The sequence below is a fragment of the Aethalodelphis obliquidens genome, unplaced genomic scaffold (genome assembly GCF_003676395.1).
Source record: "Aethalodelphis obliquidens isolate GAN/ISIS:26980383/991018 unplaced genomic scaffold, ASM367639v1 scaffold12, whole genome shotgun sequence".
Lineage (NCBI taxonomy): Eukaryota > Metazoa > Chordata > Mammalia > Artiodactyla > Delphinidae > Aethalodelphis > Aethalodelphis obliquidens.
Genome location: NW_020837956.1, coordinates 12,781,701 through 12,794,990, shown reverse-complemented (window position 1 = coordinate 12,794,990; position 13,290 = coordinate 12,781,701). Strand labels below are relative to the sequence as shown.

Sequence of the window (13,290 nt, the reverse complement as noted above, 5' to 3'; positions counted from 1 at the left end):
AACCCAGTTTAAATATGGACAAAGGATTTGCATAGACATTTCTTCAGAGAAGATATACAAATGTCTGATAAGCAAACGAAAGATGTTCAACATTATTACTCTTTAGGGAAATACAAATTAAACCCACAATAAGATACCACTTCCCAGGACTTCCCTGGTGGCGTAGTGGTTAAGACTCCATGCTCCGAATGCAGGGGGCTTGGGTTCGATTCCTGGTCAGAGAACTAGATCCCATGTGCATGCTGCAACTAAGAGTTCACATGGCACAACAAAGGAGGCTGCCTACCACAACTAAGGAGCCCATGTGCCACAACTAAGGAGCCTGCCTGCCACAACTAAGACCTGGCATAACCAAATAAATAAATATTAAAAAAAAAATACCACTTTCCAATCTCTAGGATGGCTATATTTAAAAAGACATAATAACAGAGATTGGCAAGGATGTGGAGAAATTGGAAACCCCAAATATTTCTGGTGGGAATGAAAAATGTACAGCCGCTGAGGAAAACAGTTTCTCAAAAAGTTGACATAGGACTTCCCTGGTGGCGCAGTGGTTAAGAATCCGCCTGCCAATGCAGCGGACACAGGTTCAAGCCCTGGTCCGGGAAGATCCCACATGCCGTGGAGCAACAAAGCCCAGGCACCACAACTACTGAGCCTGCGCTCTAGAGCCCGCGAGCCACAACTACTGAAGCCCGCGTGGCACAACTACTGAAGCCTGTGTGCCAAGAGCCCGTGCTCTGCAACAAGAGAAGCCACCACGATGTGAAGTCCACACGCTGCAACGAAGAGTAGCCCCTGCTCACCGCAACCAGAGAAAGCCCGTGTGCAGCAACAAAGACCCAACGCAGCAATAATAAAATATAAAATGAATAAATAAATCTTTAAAGAAAAAAAAATTGACATATAATTACCATATGTCCCAGCAATTCCTAAGTATGCACCCAAGAAAATTGACTTGTATACAAATGTTTATAACAGCACTATTCATACCAGCCCAATACTGAAAACCCAGATGTCCATTGACTGATGAATGGATAAATAAAATGTGATATATCTGTACAATGGAATGTTATTCAGCCATAAAAAGGAATGAAGTATTGACACATGCTCTAACATAAATCAACCTTGAAAACATTGTACTAAGTGAAAGAAGCCAGTCACAAAAGGCCACATATTATACGGCCTTTTATGTGAAATGTCCAGAATAGGCAAATCCATAGAGACAGGAAGTAGACTAGTGGTTGCCAGGGAGGAGGAGTTCAGAGGCATGGGACTTCTCTTTGGGGTGATGCAAACGTTCTAGAATTAGTGGTTGCACAACTTGTGAACATGAAAAACCTCTGCATTGTTCATATTAAAAGGGCAAATTTTATGTATGTTATGTGTAGGGGAGCAAAATTTGCCACCCCAAAATGTGTCTCTCTGGCATGAGGATTAATTTAGGGAGATTATTTTTAAGAAACAGAAGACTCCTGAAGTCTTTCTTTTTACCTCCCCCCTGAGCTGCCTAAAGAGTTTAGATAAAGGACCTCTTCCCAGAATAGAGGTATCTGCAAACAATTTAGGCTAGGTGTGGCCGGGGAAGCTGAGCAGGGCCTAGAGATCAGAGTCCACTCTGTAGCATTGTCTCTGTAGGGCCGAACAAACAATTGTTTACCAAGCGTTTGCATTTGCGTTTCCATCTCCACTTGAACTGCCCTCCTTTGAAGTCCCAAACCACTACCCTCAACATCCTCTTTTGTCTTTAGCTGATATGGTTTTTAAGGGAGGGCTTTGGCCATTTTAGTGAGCTATTCAGTTTTCCTGATTCCCTCCCACATTATTAAACTTTTGTTTGATTTTCTCCTGTTAATCTGTCTCATGTCAAATTCATTGTAATTCTTAGACCAGCCAGAAGAATCTAGAAGGGTAGAGGAAAATTTCTCTCTGACATAGGTGAGTTATACCTCAATTTTTAAAAAGTATATTAGTGTGTGCTCATATATTCTATGCCTAAAAAGCTTCTTTACCTTTTAGATAACATAATTTTGAAATTACCAAAGCAGTACATGACAGCTACATATTAAAATTACAATAAAGACCCTAGTGTTTTTACTGAAACTATTTCTCCAAAACTGACCCCCCGCAAGATGGTGCATGTAATAGATAACTTCCATATTATATAATATTTCTTCCCTCAAAATCTTGTGAAAATTTGTATTTCTCAATATATCATTGCTAAATCCTTTTTTATTTTTTGTTGTACTACTATAAATTTGGGTTGAGATGTCTTTTAAAATGTTGAGATTAAAATAGTATTTTTTATAGCTTCTCATGATAATAACTTTGTATTTAATTTCAAAAGACCCTATTTATAAGTGTTCAAAGATACATTTTAACAATTAGACATTTTGGATATGTTGCTTAGTATTAACTGGTATGGCTTTAGAATTAAATACTTTTATTGTACTGGAATTTATAAGGAGATAAATACTGGGCAAGTTAAGGTAAGGTGAGAGGATGTTTTCAGAGACCAGGACATATAATGCAAATTCAAAACTTCTGGAAAATATAGAAATATCTGCTTTACTGAAAACTAAATTTTCCCCAATATTTTTCTTCAAATTATTTAAGGTAGCAAGATATATACTTTGCTTTTAAACTATTTAACTTTTATTGACATATAAGTAACTTTTCAATGCTCAAGTCTCCAGTTTTCTAAGATACTAAAGTCATTCCTCTTAAACAGTTTTCTTTCTTTTACTCCTTGAAACTAAATGCAGTTCAGTTATTTGATTAGTTGATGCTAGAATTTGACCTGGAGCTTATATAATTAGACGAGACACTAGTTTTCCTCATTTAAAAGCCTAGTTAGCATATGACAGTCTCGTTTCCGGGGAAGTCAAACCTCTACTGCTTCTTTTTATAACATTTAAGTTAATTCAGAATCCAGATAAGCCTTGATCTGAGGACGATATAACCACAGCAAGCAACATGGGGTAAGTATGTGCTCTTATGTACTTTGAGAGGCATTGAGAGGGCAAATATTTTCATAAGAGAAGAAATCCCATAAATCCTTACTAATTTAGATTCAATATATGCTAACTTTTATTTAAGGAAGTCATTTAAAGAAATTACTTTTTATTCAAAGTTAAAACAATTTGTAAAATATTCATTCATTTTCTTGCTTAATTTTTGTATGATGTCATAATCTGTCTTTAAAGGTTGTTAACTAATGAAACATTTAGACTGAAGAGTTTTGCCTATTTACATATTTAGTTGAAGCTGAATTAAAATTTGAGAGTAATCTTAAAGAAAGGACGACTGAATGCTTGTTTTACATGGCAGATAAATCCAATATGTGTATGCCTCTTCGGGATTAAGAATAAAGAATGGAAAAGATTAGGAATGGAAGGAGGTTAATTTATGACTTTTGTAACACAGAAAAGGGATAGAGGATTCTATCAGAGTTTACTCCTCTATGTACAGAAAAATACGTGCTAATTAGTTACATAGGAACATTAGTGAGAATTCTAAATCCTCTGCAGGGGTTTTGGGAGCATGATGAGAAGAATTAGGTTTCACTTGAAAGCTTTCTATTCTTAAGTGAGAATAGGAATCCACTATAATTAGTATTTTATATGCTGAAACAATAGTATTCTGAAAAATATAGAAGTTTGCCTTTGTATAACCCTTTTGTCCTTTTTATGGCTCCTTTTAATATAAAATTATATTTGTTGCAAATGGTATAGCCATTTAACTAAAGGCACTTCTGAAGGATTTAGCATAAACAATCAGAAGTTCATACTAAAGAAATAACTTTTTTGACACACGTTTCTTCTAGTTTCCATGAATTTAATTAATATCTATGTTTTTGCTAATATCATGGGCTCTGAAATGCAATCTAAACCAGCTTGAAACCTCAGAGACTTTTGAAAGGAAGATGATCATACTGTTGTTAATTTTTAATATAAATATAAAGGTTAATAGATAAGTGCCTTGTACAAATTTCACATACATTTGATTGATTTGATTGGGGACAGAGTTGATGAGACTCCTGGATTCTCTTTATTCCCCTCTTTCCTCTCTTTCTCTCTCTTCCTCTTCCTCCCTCTGCTTTTCTTTAATGACTGGAGCTCACCTTTTTGAGGGTCAAGGGTCACTCTAAGAATTTTTAGAAACCAGCCCACCCTCTCTGCAAAAAAATGTAAAATTACACCAAATTTTGCATATCATTTCAGGAGATTTACAGATGGTCTGACTGTGGACCCCAAGTTAAGGAATTTGATTTTGAATGTCAGGACTGGAGTATAGGTTGCTCAATATTTTTCTTAGCTTTTGAGTTTTTATTAAATGTAAGAATCTTTTAAATTAATAATCCCTGCTAATCTTCTCTCAGAGACAATGTCGAAGATGCTGATTCTCCCACTGACCAGCTCCCAACACACACACACACACACACACACACACACACACGCAACTTACATGAGTGAAACACAGTTTAACCGATATCCATAGTTTTGACAATCACATTTCTGCTGTTTGTCTCCAGTGACTTGATTAATCACTTCTGCTTTCAAGAGTGCCAGGAATCACCTTGGGAATCACGGAAGAAAAAAATCCTCATTACTTTATTTCATGTATTGCTCTCAGTGCCCCACATAACATGAACTAAACCATAACTTGCAAAATATTACACAGGACACTGTTCTGATTCATAGGTTCATGATTATTTTGTTGTCAGCTCCTGCCCTTATTGAGAAAAGAGAGATTATTGGGTATGAACACCTATTTAAATCTGCCTCAATAATCAGAAAAATAAAAAGACAAAGTGGCAGCTGATTAGATGCTCAAATTTGTCCATTGGAGGAAATCTCTAGACTGTATCCCCTGAGAATGAGGAAGTAGCTATTTAGGATTTGGGGGAGGGGGGTGTTATTTATCTGAAAGCTATTTGAGAACACAATGCCCTTATATGAGTCTATGCCAGCCCTTTCCATTTTGCAGGGGGCTATGCTGGCATGGTTTTAGTGAGCGATGAAGAGGCAAATATTAGAAAATTCTTATGCTCTTTAGAAAGCCACCTCCTTCTCTTAAATTTTCACTGGATTCCTTATGGAGTGTGTGTGTGTGGGGAAAGGGTGAGTAGAGATGGTGCATAAGGGTGGGTAAAGGGATAACTAAGGAGAAGTGAAAGAACCTTACCTTGTAAAATACCCTGCTACCTGCTATTTACCATAACACCTGAGCAAAGGATGAACAATGGGATAGAAGTGATGGTTGCCTTTCTTTCCTGAGATGCTTTTCAATATTCTTTCCCCATCTCCTAGCAGGGTCAGTCAGTGTACCCCCAATTGATGTCTCGGGAAAATAAATGTTAAGGCTCTGCTAAAATTTTAGAACCAATAAATCCATTATTACAGCATATTCAGCCTTCTTTTAGTTTTCCAGTTTATGTAACTGTAGAGTAATTTTAAAAATTCTTTTATGGATAGATTTCCTACTTCTGGATCAGGGAATTACAGTCCGACTCTTTTTCCTGGGCAAAGCATACATTTAGCTCATGTAGTAACCTTTGAAATATTGCTTCTATCTGTGCCCTCCTTTCCTTTCTAACGGTCGCTTCCCTAATTCAGGCCATCATTACATTTTACCTGGATTATTAAAGGTGCCCACTCCCAGCCTCTCTGCAGCTGGTCTTTCCTCTACACTCACAAGAGTCATCTTCTGACTGAAGACATGTGGTCTGGTTATTCCCTTGCTTAAAATCTTTCAGTGACTCCTTATTTTCTCCACTTCGGAGCAGGCTCCCAAGAAGATATTCACCACCCTTTATCTGTCTCTAATCCACCTGTCTAGCTTTACCTTCTACTCTATCCTTGATGCTGCCTGGGATCCCTAAATCCACTGATGCATTGTAACTGTCTACCTCTGATCCTTTGCTGAGCTCCCCACCCCCCCTTTTTTGTTTGTTTGTTTGTTTGTTTTACCATTTCTACATACTGTTCAAAGCCCAGCTCAAATCCTATCTTCTTCATGACATTTTCTCTAATCCCCACAAGTGGAACTCATCTTTTCTCCTCTGAAAGTTTTAGGCACTTTATACTTTTCTTATTGCATTTTTTCTCAATCCAACATATGCTGTAGTTATTTGTGTGTCTCATCTTTCCTACTAGACTGTAAGCTCCTGGAAGCCAGAACAACGTCATCTTTATATTTCCTCCCAGGACCCGGCACAATGCCTTTTACATGGTATGTGCTTAATAAATGTCTGCTGAGTACAGATGAACTCTGCTTTTCCTATAATCCACAAAAAAACTAAAAACTTAATTTTAGCTAAAATTCCCTCTTTCTTCCCCAATAGAGTGGCCCCATTTTCCAAGTTCCTATCTGAGGAGCTCAAATGAGTGTATAATATCTAAAATATGGGTGATGCAAGAGAGAAAAGGTAAAAACAAAGACTGGAGGGCTACACTAGAGGCTTTTGAAGAGTAGAAAATCTACTGTTGATATGTAGAAAGCACACATAGGATCAAGGGAAGTGTAAGAACACTTCTAAGAATTAAAAATGGTTCTTTGTTTGAGACAACTTCCTAGAGGACCAGCATATCATTAAGGTTGGGCTCATTTGTATATGTTGGAAAAACCAAAATAATAGTGGCTTACATAAGCTAGAAGGTTATTTCTTTCTTTCATTAAAAAAAAAAAACTCCGTAGGCAATCTAGAGCTATTCAAGCAGTTCCTTGGTGTGAGAGACCAAGGTTCCTTCTACCTTGCTCTCCTGCCATCCTTGGTGTCTCACCTCTTGGTCCAAGAAGGTTGCTAGGACTCCACCTATCTCACTGGTGTTCAGCCAGCAGGAAGGAGGAAAGGGAAGAAAAAGATGTGTTTCCTCTTTTAAGGAAACTTCCCAAAAGTCACTCACACTATTTCTACTTGTAACTCGTGGGTAGAATCTATCTCCATGGTTACACCTACCTGTGAAGGAGAAGGGGGAATATAGTTTTTTAACTGGGTTACTATAAGAAACAGGGAAAATGGATATTGGGTGGCAACTGGCAGCGACTGACAGAGCCAGTAAGGCCATCCATTGATTCTCATATCCCTTTAGGACAAAGAACAGCATTTGCACAAAAAAGAATGTTTTAAGACAAATTTTCTGTAAAGTTAAGGGGAAAAAAAGAGCAAACCAAGCTGGGAATAAACACAGATTCACTTAGGATAAAGGACAGGGACGTGACAAAATGACAAAGGTGACTGAGTAAGCCTTTGGTCCCCCCACTGTCCACTCCTGCATCCTGGCCCCTGACCCTCAGCTTTCATCTCCCTTAATCCTCACTTCTGCACTGTGAGGTGCCTATTATTATTACTGTGCCTATTATACAGATCAAGAAACTGAAAGCCCAGAGATTCAGAGACTTGGCCAAACTGCCCAAGAGGCTTCAGATAATGAAAAAATAAATAAAACACACAGCTGGCTTGGAAACCGCTGTACTGCTCACAAAACCATATAATTCATAGAGTGTTCTCCAAAAGGATTTGTACTTACTTTTGATTGTGAATCATCTCAATTAGCCCCTACAGAAAAACCTCTTATAAACCTACTTCACTTGTCACTTGATGTAGGTGATTTCATTTAATGTGGGATATTTAGGAAAACCTCTAGATTTTTGGCTTTCATTATTTTCAGGTCAGATGAACTGCTTTGAATTCTTCTGATTCAGCAAAGCCCCCTAAGCCATGTTAGAGTATTCCAGCTATGCTTCTAAATACATAAGAATTTATTTTGATTAGTCACCCCAAAGATACAAATCATTGTGCCTACTCAGCACCAAGTGACTTAAAAACTAAAAGACTAAGAGAAACAAGAACTTTTACATTTTACATTATGTATTTTAACTATTAGAAATTTTAAACAATCAATTGCATATATAATAAAAACTTTTAGTTATGAAATTATAGGAAAAAAAGGATGGTATACATTACAAGGTACCTGTCATTATCAATGGCATTTTATTTTTTATAGAACCTCTAAAGAAATCAGGAAAGCTTCACAAAACATGGTGTGATGTCTACAGGTGGAAACAGGCCATGAGGTGAGTGAAAATTGCAAAGAACTTATTACTAGTAAGAATACGTAAACTGAGAGCCTACTTTAAAACAATGTACTTGTACTTTACTTAGTTTAAACCAGTACTTGTACTTGATTCTTTTTTTTTTTTAACATCTTTATTGGAGTATAATTGCTTTACAATGGTGTGTTAGTTTCTGCTTTATAACTGTACTTCATTCTTGAAGTACAAATATTACAAATTGTTTTGAACAATTTTGTAACCCTTCTTTGTTTAAAAACAAAAACAAATGGACATACTGTGGGATTCCTTTATTAGTTAGTAGTCAGAGCTAATAGCCACCTAATAAACCAGCCATGTTACATCAAACTTTTACCGCATTTATGTTTACTCACAGTATTGAGACAATAATGACCATGTTTTGAGTTCTATTTTTAGATGTCTTTGGGGATTGCAAAAAAACCTTAAGAATGAAAACATTTACTTCACATTCAACTAATATTTACTGAGTTCCTACTTATACTAGGCTTTGCGACATAATAACTATGTGCGATTTGTAAGTCTTACCCTCATTTTACAGTTGAAGTAGGTTTATGAAGATTAAGTAAGGTTCCGGGCTCACAAAACTAAATAAGTCACAGAGCTGGAATTTGAAGCTAGATGTTTAATGCACTTAAGAGAAAAGTCCCATAGTTCAAAGCAATATTTTTAAATTTCAAATCTAAAAAGTGCACATTATAAAACGAACACTTGTTCAAGACAGAAGAGTGTAAGTAAAATGTTTAAGCCCATCCCTCCCCTACCCCATCCCTCTTTTCAAGCATAACCACTGTTAGTAGTTTGATATAAACCCTTCCATATCTTTCCTTTTGTCCAACATGCTTTTCATTACATCACACTTTCTGCCTACTTAAAAACATCAATGAATAGAGGAGGTTGAATTTACCATATATCTGTACTAGTATAAATATCTATCTTTAAATAATAACTGAAAAGCTCATTCAGCTAACATTAGGCATCTAACTATCGAGACTCAAAGAATAGAATTCACTCTTTCTTTCCTAGGGACTCATAATCTAGTGCAGTGGTTCTTAATTTGGTTTTGAGAGCGTAAATATGGACTCTTTTGAGACTCTGATGTGAGCTCTGAACCTTCTCCCCAGAAGAAAATAAATCTGTTTAAAATTCTGGCTATAATTCAGGGGATTCATGGATACTCTGAGAGTATATGGACCCCTGATCTTGTAGAAGTAAGATTTTTAAATTAGTAATTTAACATAAATACTATAATAGAAGTGTGGACAAGATGCTATGGCAGCACAGAAAAGCAAGGACTTTACTGAGACATGTCAAGAAAGGGAAGAGTGATACTTGCACAGAAATCTTGAAGAACACAAGGAGTTTGACAGCTAGCCCAGGGTAGGGGAAGGATGTCCACTGAGGAAACAACATTTGTAAATCCTAGAGGCTAGAAAGGACAGGGACCCACAAGACTGTCTTTGTGTTAGGAGCCCAGTATGTATATGAAAGTGACTAAAGAGTTTGCAGAGCTAGGTAGAGGCCAGATCATGAAGGGTTTTGTCCATTGTGATAGGATGTTTGAACTTTAGGAGTCACTGAAGGATTTTGATCAAGATTTTCATTGGTAGGTAAGAAGTCTACAATTAATGCATGACTAAATAAATGATCATGGGAATACTAATGTGGATGATAGAATAAGATATAAAAAGGAGATAAGACCATTTGATTCAGATTTGTTGGGGGATCATTGATGAAATAATATGCTATTAAAAAGATACGTTGCTAAAATCAAATGGAATTGAGTGGAAGGTCACTGCTTTCACAAAGGAGATTGGGAGACTGAAGCTCTGAGACTGTATTTGTAAGATAAAGCTCAAAATTTGGGCAGTACATCTGCCCCCTCACTGCAGTGAGTCCCATGCACAGTCAAGCTAGTGTCAGTCCCTCGGGGTGTCTGTATCACTCCTGGTCTGCCACACCATCTTGCCTTCCACTGTCCTACAGTAACTCCTGATGGACCATTTGGTTTCCTATTGACTTTGCAAAGAGTAGGAAAAGAGAAAGAGGGTAAAACGGGTAAGGTTATCAAGTTGTTTACACTGAGCATGTATTGCTTTTATAGTTATTTTTCTAATTTTGTTTTAAAGTAATGTGGTATAAAGCCAGGCTTACAAATAATGTCATAGCTAGTTCATTTCTATTTGTCTGTACTTCCCCTGATATACCTACCTAAAAATGCAATATTAGTCTCACCTCCTACTTCTCGGCAGTGACTTCATAAATGAGGTAAGACTATAAAGTCTCAAAGATATTTCCCTTGATAAATATTTATTGTTCAATAAAAATTTTACTTATCAGATGCTACAAAGGCTGTGAAGACTAAACTTGTACATATATTATATATGCTATTTTGTGTGTATGATGTATCATAAGAACTTTTTAAAATACAAGAAGCATTTGGTCTTTGCCGAAGGGTAGTGCTCTGAAAGATTTCTCAGTCTACATGTATAGATAGTGAACTTTTGTTAACAAAAAATTTACAGTTTAGGTGATACAGCATTGATTTTTCCAGCTTGCCTTTCTAGCTCATTATTTTTTAAAAAAATGCATCTCCTTGCTATTAATAAAAATAAATAAGATTCCACGTTGTTTTCTTTTTTCCCCAGATTTATTGAGGTATAATTGACAAATAAAGTTATAAGATATTTAAAGTGTGCAATGTGATGATTTGATATATGTATTCATTGTGAAAGGATCTGCCCCCCCCTTTTTTGGTGGGGACATTTAAGTTCTACTCTTTTAGCAAATTTCAATTATATTTACAATTCAATCTTAACAACTATAGTCACCATGTTATACATTAGATCCTCAGACCTTATTCTTCTTATAACTGAGAGTTTGTACCCTTTTACCAGCCTCTCCGTATTGTTTTCTTTAGGGAAAGAAATCATTAACTATAAACATCCTCTGGAATTTAAATAAATTCAACTCAAATTTGTGTTGAGTGCCCACCACAAAAAGTTCTCAAACCTTTCATATCAGAGGAATGTGAACAAATGATATAAATGTATTTACCTTTAAAACTCAAGCTAATTTTGCATGCCTCTCTATGAACTATCTGAACATTTAAAATACATAATACTGGGCTTCCCTGGTGGCGCACTGGTTAGGAATCCACCTGCCAATGCAGGGGACACGGGTTCGAGCCCTAGTCCGGGAAGATCCCACATGCCGCGGAGCAACTAAGCCCACGCGCCACAACTACTGAGCCTGCGCTCTAGAGCCTGCGAGCCACAACTACTGAAGCCCGCGTGCCTAGAGCCCGTGCTCCGCAACAAGAGAAGCCACCGCGATGAGAAGCCTGTGGACCGCAACAAAGAGTAGCCCCCACTTGCCGTAACTAGAGAAAGCCCGTGTGCAGCAACGAAGACCCAACACAGCCAAAAATAAATAAAATAAATTAATTTAAAAAATAAAATAAGATAAAATATATAATACGTTTTAAAATTGCTTACCATTGAGTAAAATTGCTATTATAAAGAGATAATCTATGTTTATCCTGAGGCTTAAAGTCTAGCAGTCTAGTTTGATAAGAACCAGATGCTCACCAGGTGCAATGGATATGAATATGAATAGTCCCTGTCCTGGTGCAGCTTACAGTGTCATGTGGGACACAGACAGGGCCTGTTGCCTATAAATCCCAACAGAGAGAGACACTAATAATATGGTATGAGAATGTAGTAGAAGAGGGATCAGCTAATGATGACTTGGAGGACCAGGGCAGGCTTCATAGAGAAGGAGGGGCTTAAATTGAGCCTTGACAGATAAGAAATAGTCATTAGGTAGGGAAAGATATTTGAGGCATAGAGGATGGAAGGAACAAAGGTACACAGGCAAGGATTTGATGAAATGCATGAACTGTGATTATCTATCTACACATCTGTATCATATATACTAACTGCTATGAAGTTTTATTTGAAATACTACGAAACAGAGAAACAAATGAAGTAAGTTCAGCCAGTCCAGTCATTAGCTGTTACAAGTAGCAAAATCATATCAACTAATGTCTAAGTGGCTACAGGGATGTATCGGGAGCCACACTCAGGCATAAAATTAAGGTCCCATAGGCAGAGGTTGATCAAGAGACATGAGGCAGGCTTAAAATCTGACACTCATTCAAACAGATTTTCTTTCATTATTCAACATTTGAATAGAAAAGAGGCTGATTCCTCCACGGAGGTAGAGCGGAAAAGGAGGACTCCCAAGGGCAGTACTCAGTCTCCTGTGCAGGATCAAGAGCGGCTCAACTCTGGCCTCACACTGGCTGCACCACTCAGCAAAACAAAAATCCTACAAGGAAACCAGACTCACCCTTCTAAGAAGGCTTTCTGGCAACCATTTGTTGCTATTCAAGCCTGCATCTAGGGTATCCCATCACCCACCCCAAACACACACACATACATACACACCCTCAAGATGCTTATCGAAGCATTCCTTTCGATCACACAAGATACTTTCCTTGAGAGAATTCCTGATAAGTATGGTTTTCTCCCTCTCACATTTCCAGGCCCTTTCAGCACCTCTGAAAGACAGGTGCAGGCACAGCTCCTTCATCTATCTCTAGCCCCGTTTTCAGGCCCGAGGTTGCCAAGCAGTTGATGGCTGGGGGCGGGCTCCCTCCCTCTCCACAGCTGGGCTGAGGCTGCTGCCTTGGACGCAATCTCTCGATTCTGGCTCCTGAAGTGGTAACCAGCACCTGCACAGTGCTTACCTGTGAGCTAAGTGCTCGAGACCACAGACAAAGCTTAACATATGGTTCCTACCTTTAAAGGCCGTTGAATCTAGACTCCTCGGGAGGATCCAAAGTTTGCTTTTTCTTTCACCTCTGTCGATCTCGGGCTAGAGCTTCCAGCTTTGTGCTAGGCAAAACGGCAAAGGATAGTAATAATCACTACCAGAGACATATAATCATACCACAGACGGAGCTAATCAGACTCTCAGAGAGATTAAGTAACTTTCCCAGGGCCAATCAACTATTTAAATCATACAGCTAGGACTGGAGTCTAGACGCTCCATGCTTCAAAGCTCAGATTCCCCATTCCCACCCCCTACCTAGCTTGGCTCTCCGTGTTGCTCTCAACTAGTTAAAGTGTTAGCTGACAACAGAGTAAGTAAAGTATGTTTTAAAAAAATCTCTCAAGGTCCAAAGGAATA

The 13,290-nt window shown here is 37.8% G+C and overlaps 1 protein-coding gene across 1 annotated transcript in view; it reads right to left on the bottom strand.

The window, feature by feature from the left end:
• DHX57 (DExH-box helicase 57) overlaps positions 1 to 13,004 on the bottom strand; it is a 73,287-nt gene extending 60,283 nt beyond the window's left edge. The window contains exons 1-2 of the mRNA XM_027113328.1: positions 12,900 to 13,004; positions 4,468 to 4,578 (exon numbers count right to left, since the gene is read on the bottom strand). The gene's annotated coding sequence lies outside the window, so the exon portion shown is untranslated. The remainder of the gene's footprint in view (positions 1 to 4,467; positions 4,579 to 12,899) is intronic.
• Between the last annotated feature and the right edge of the window lie 286 nt (positions 13,005 to 13,290).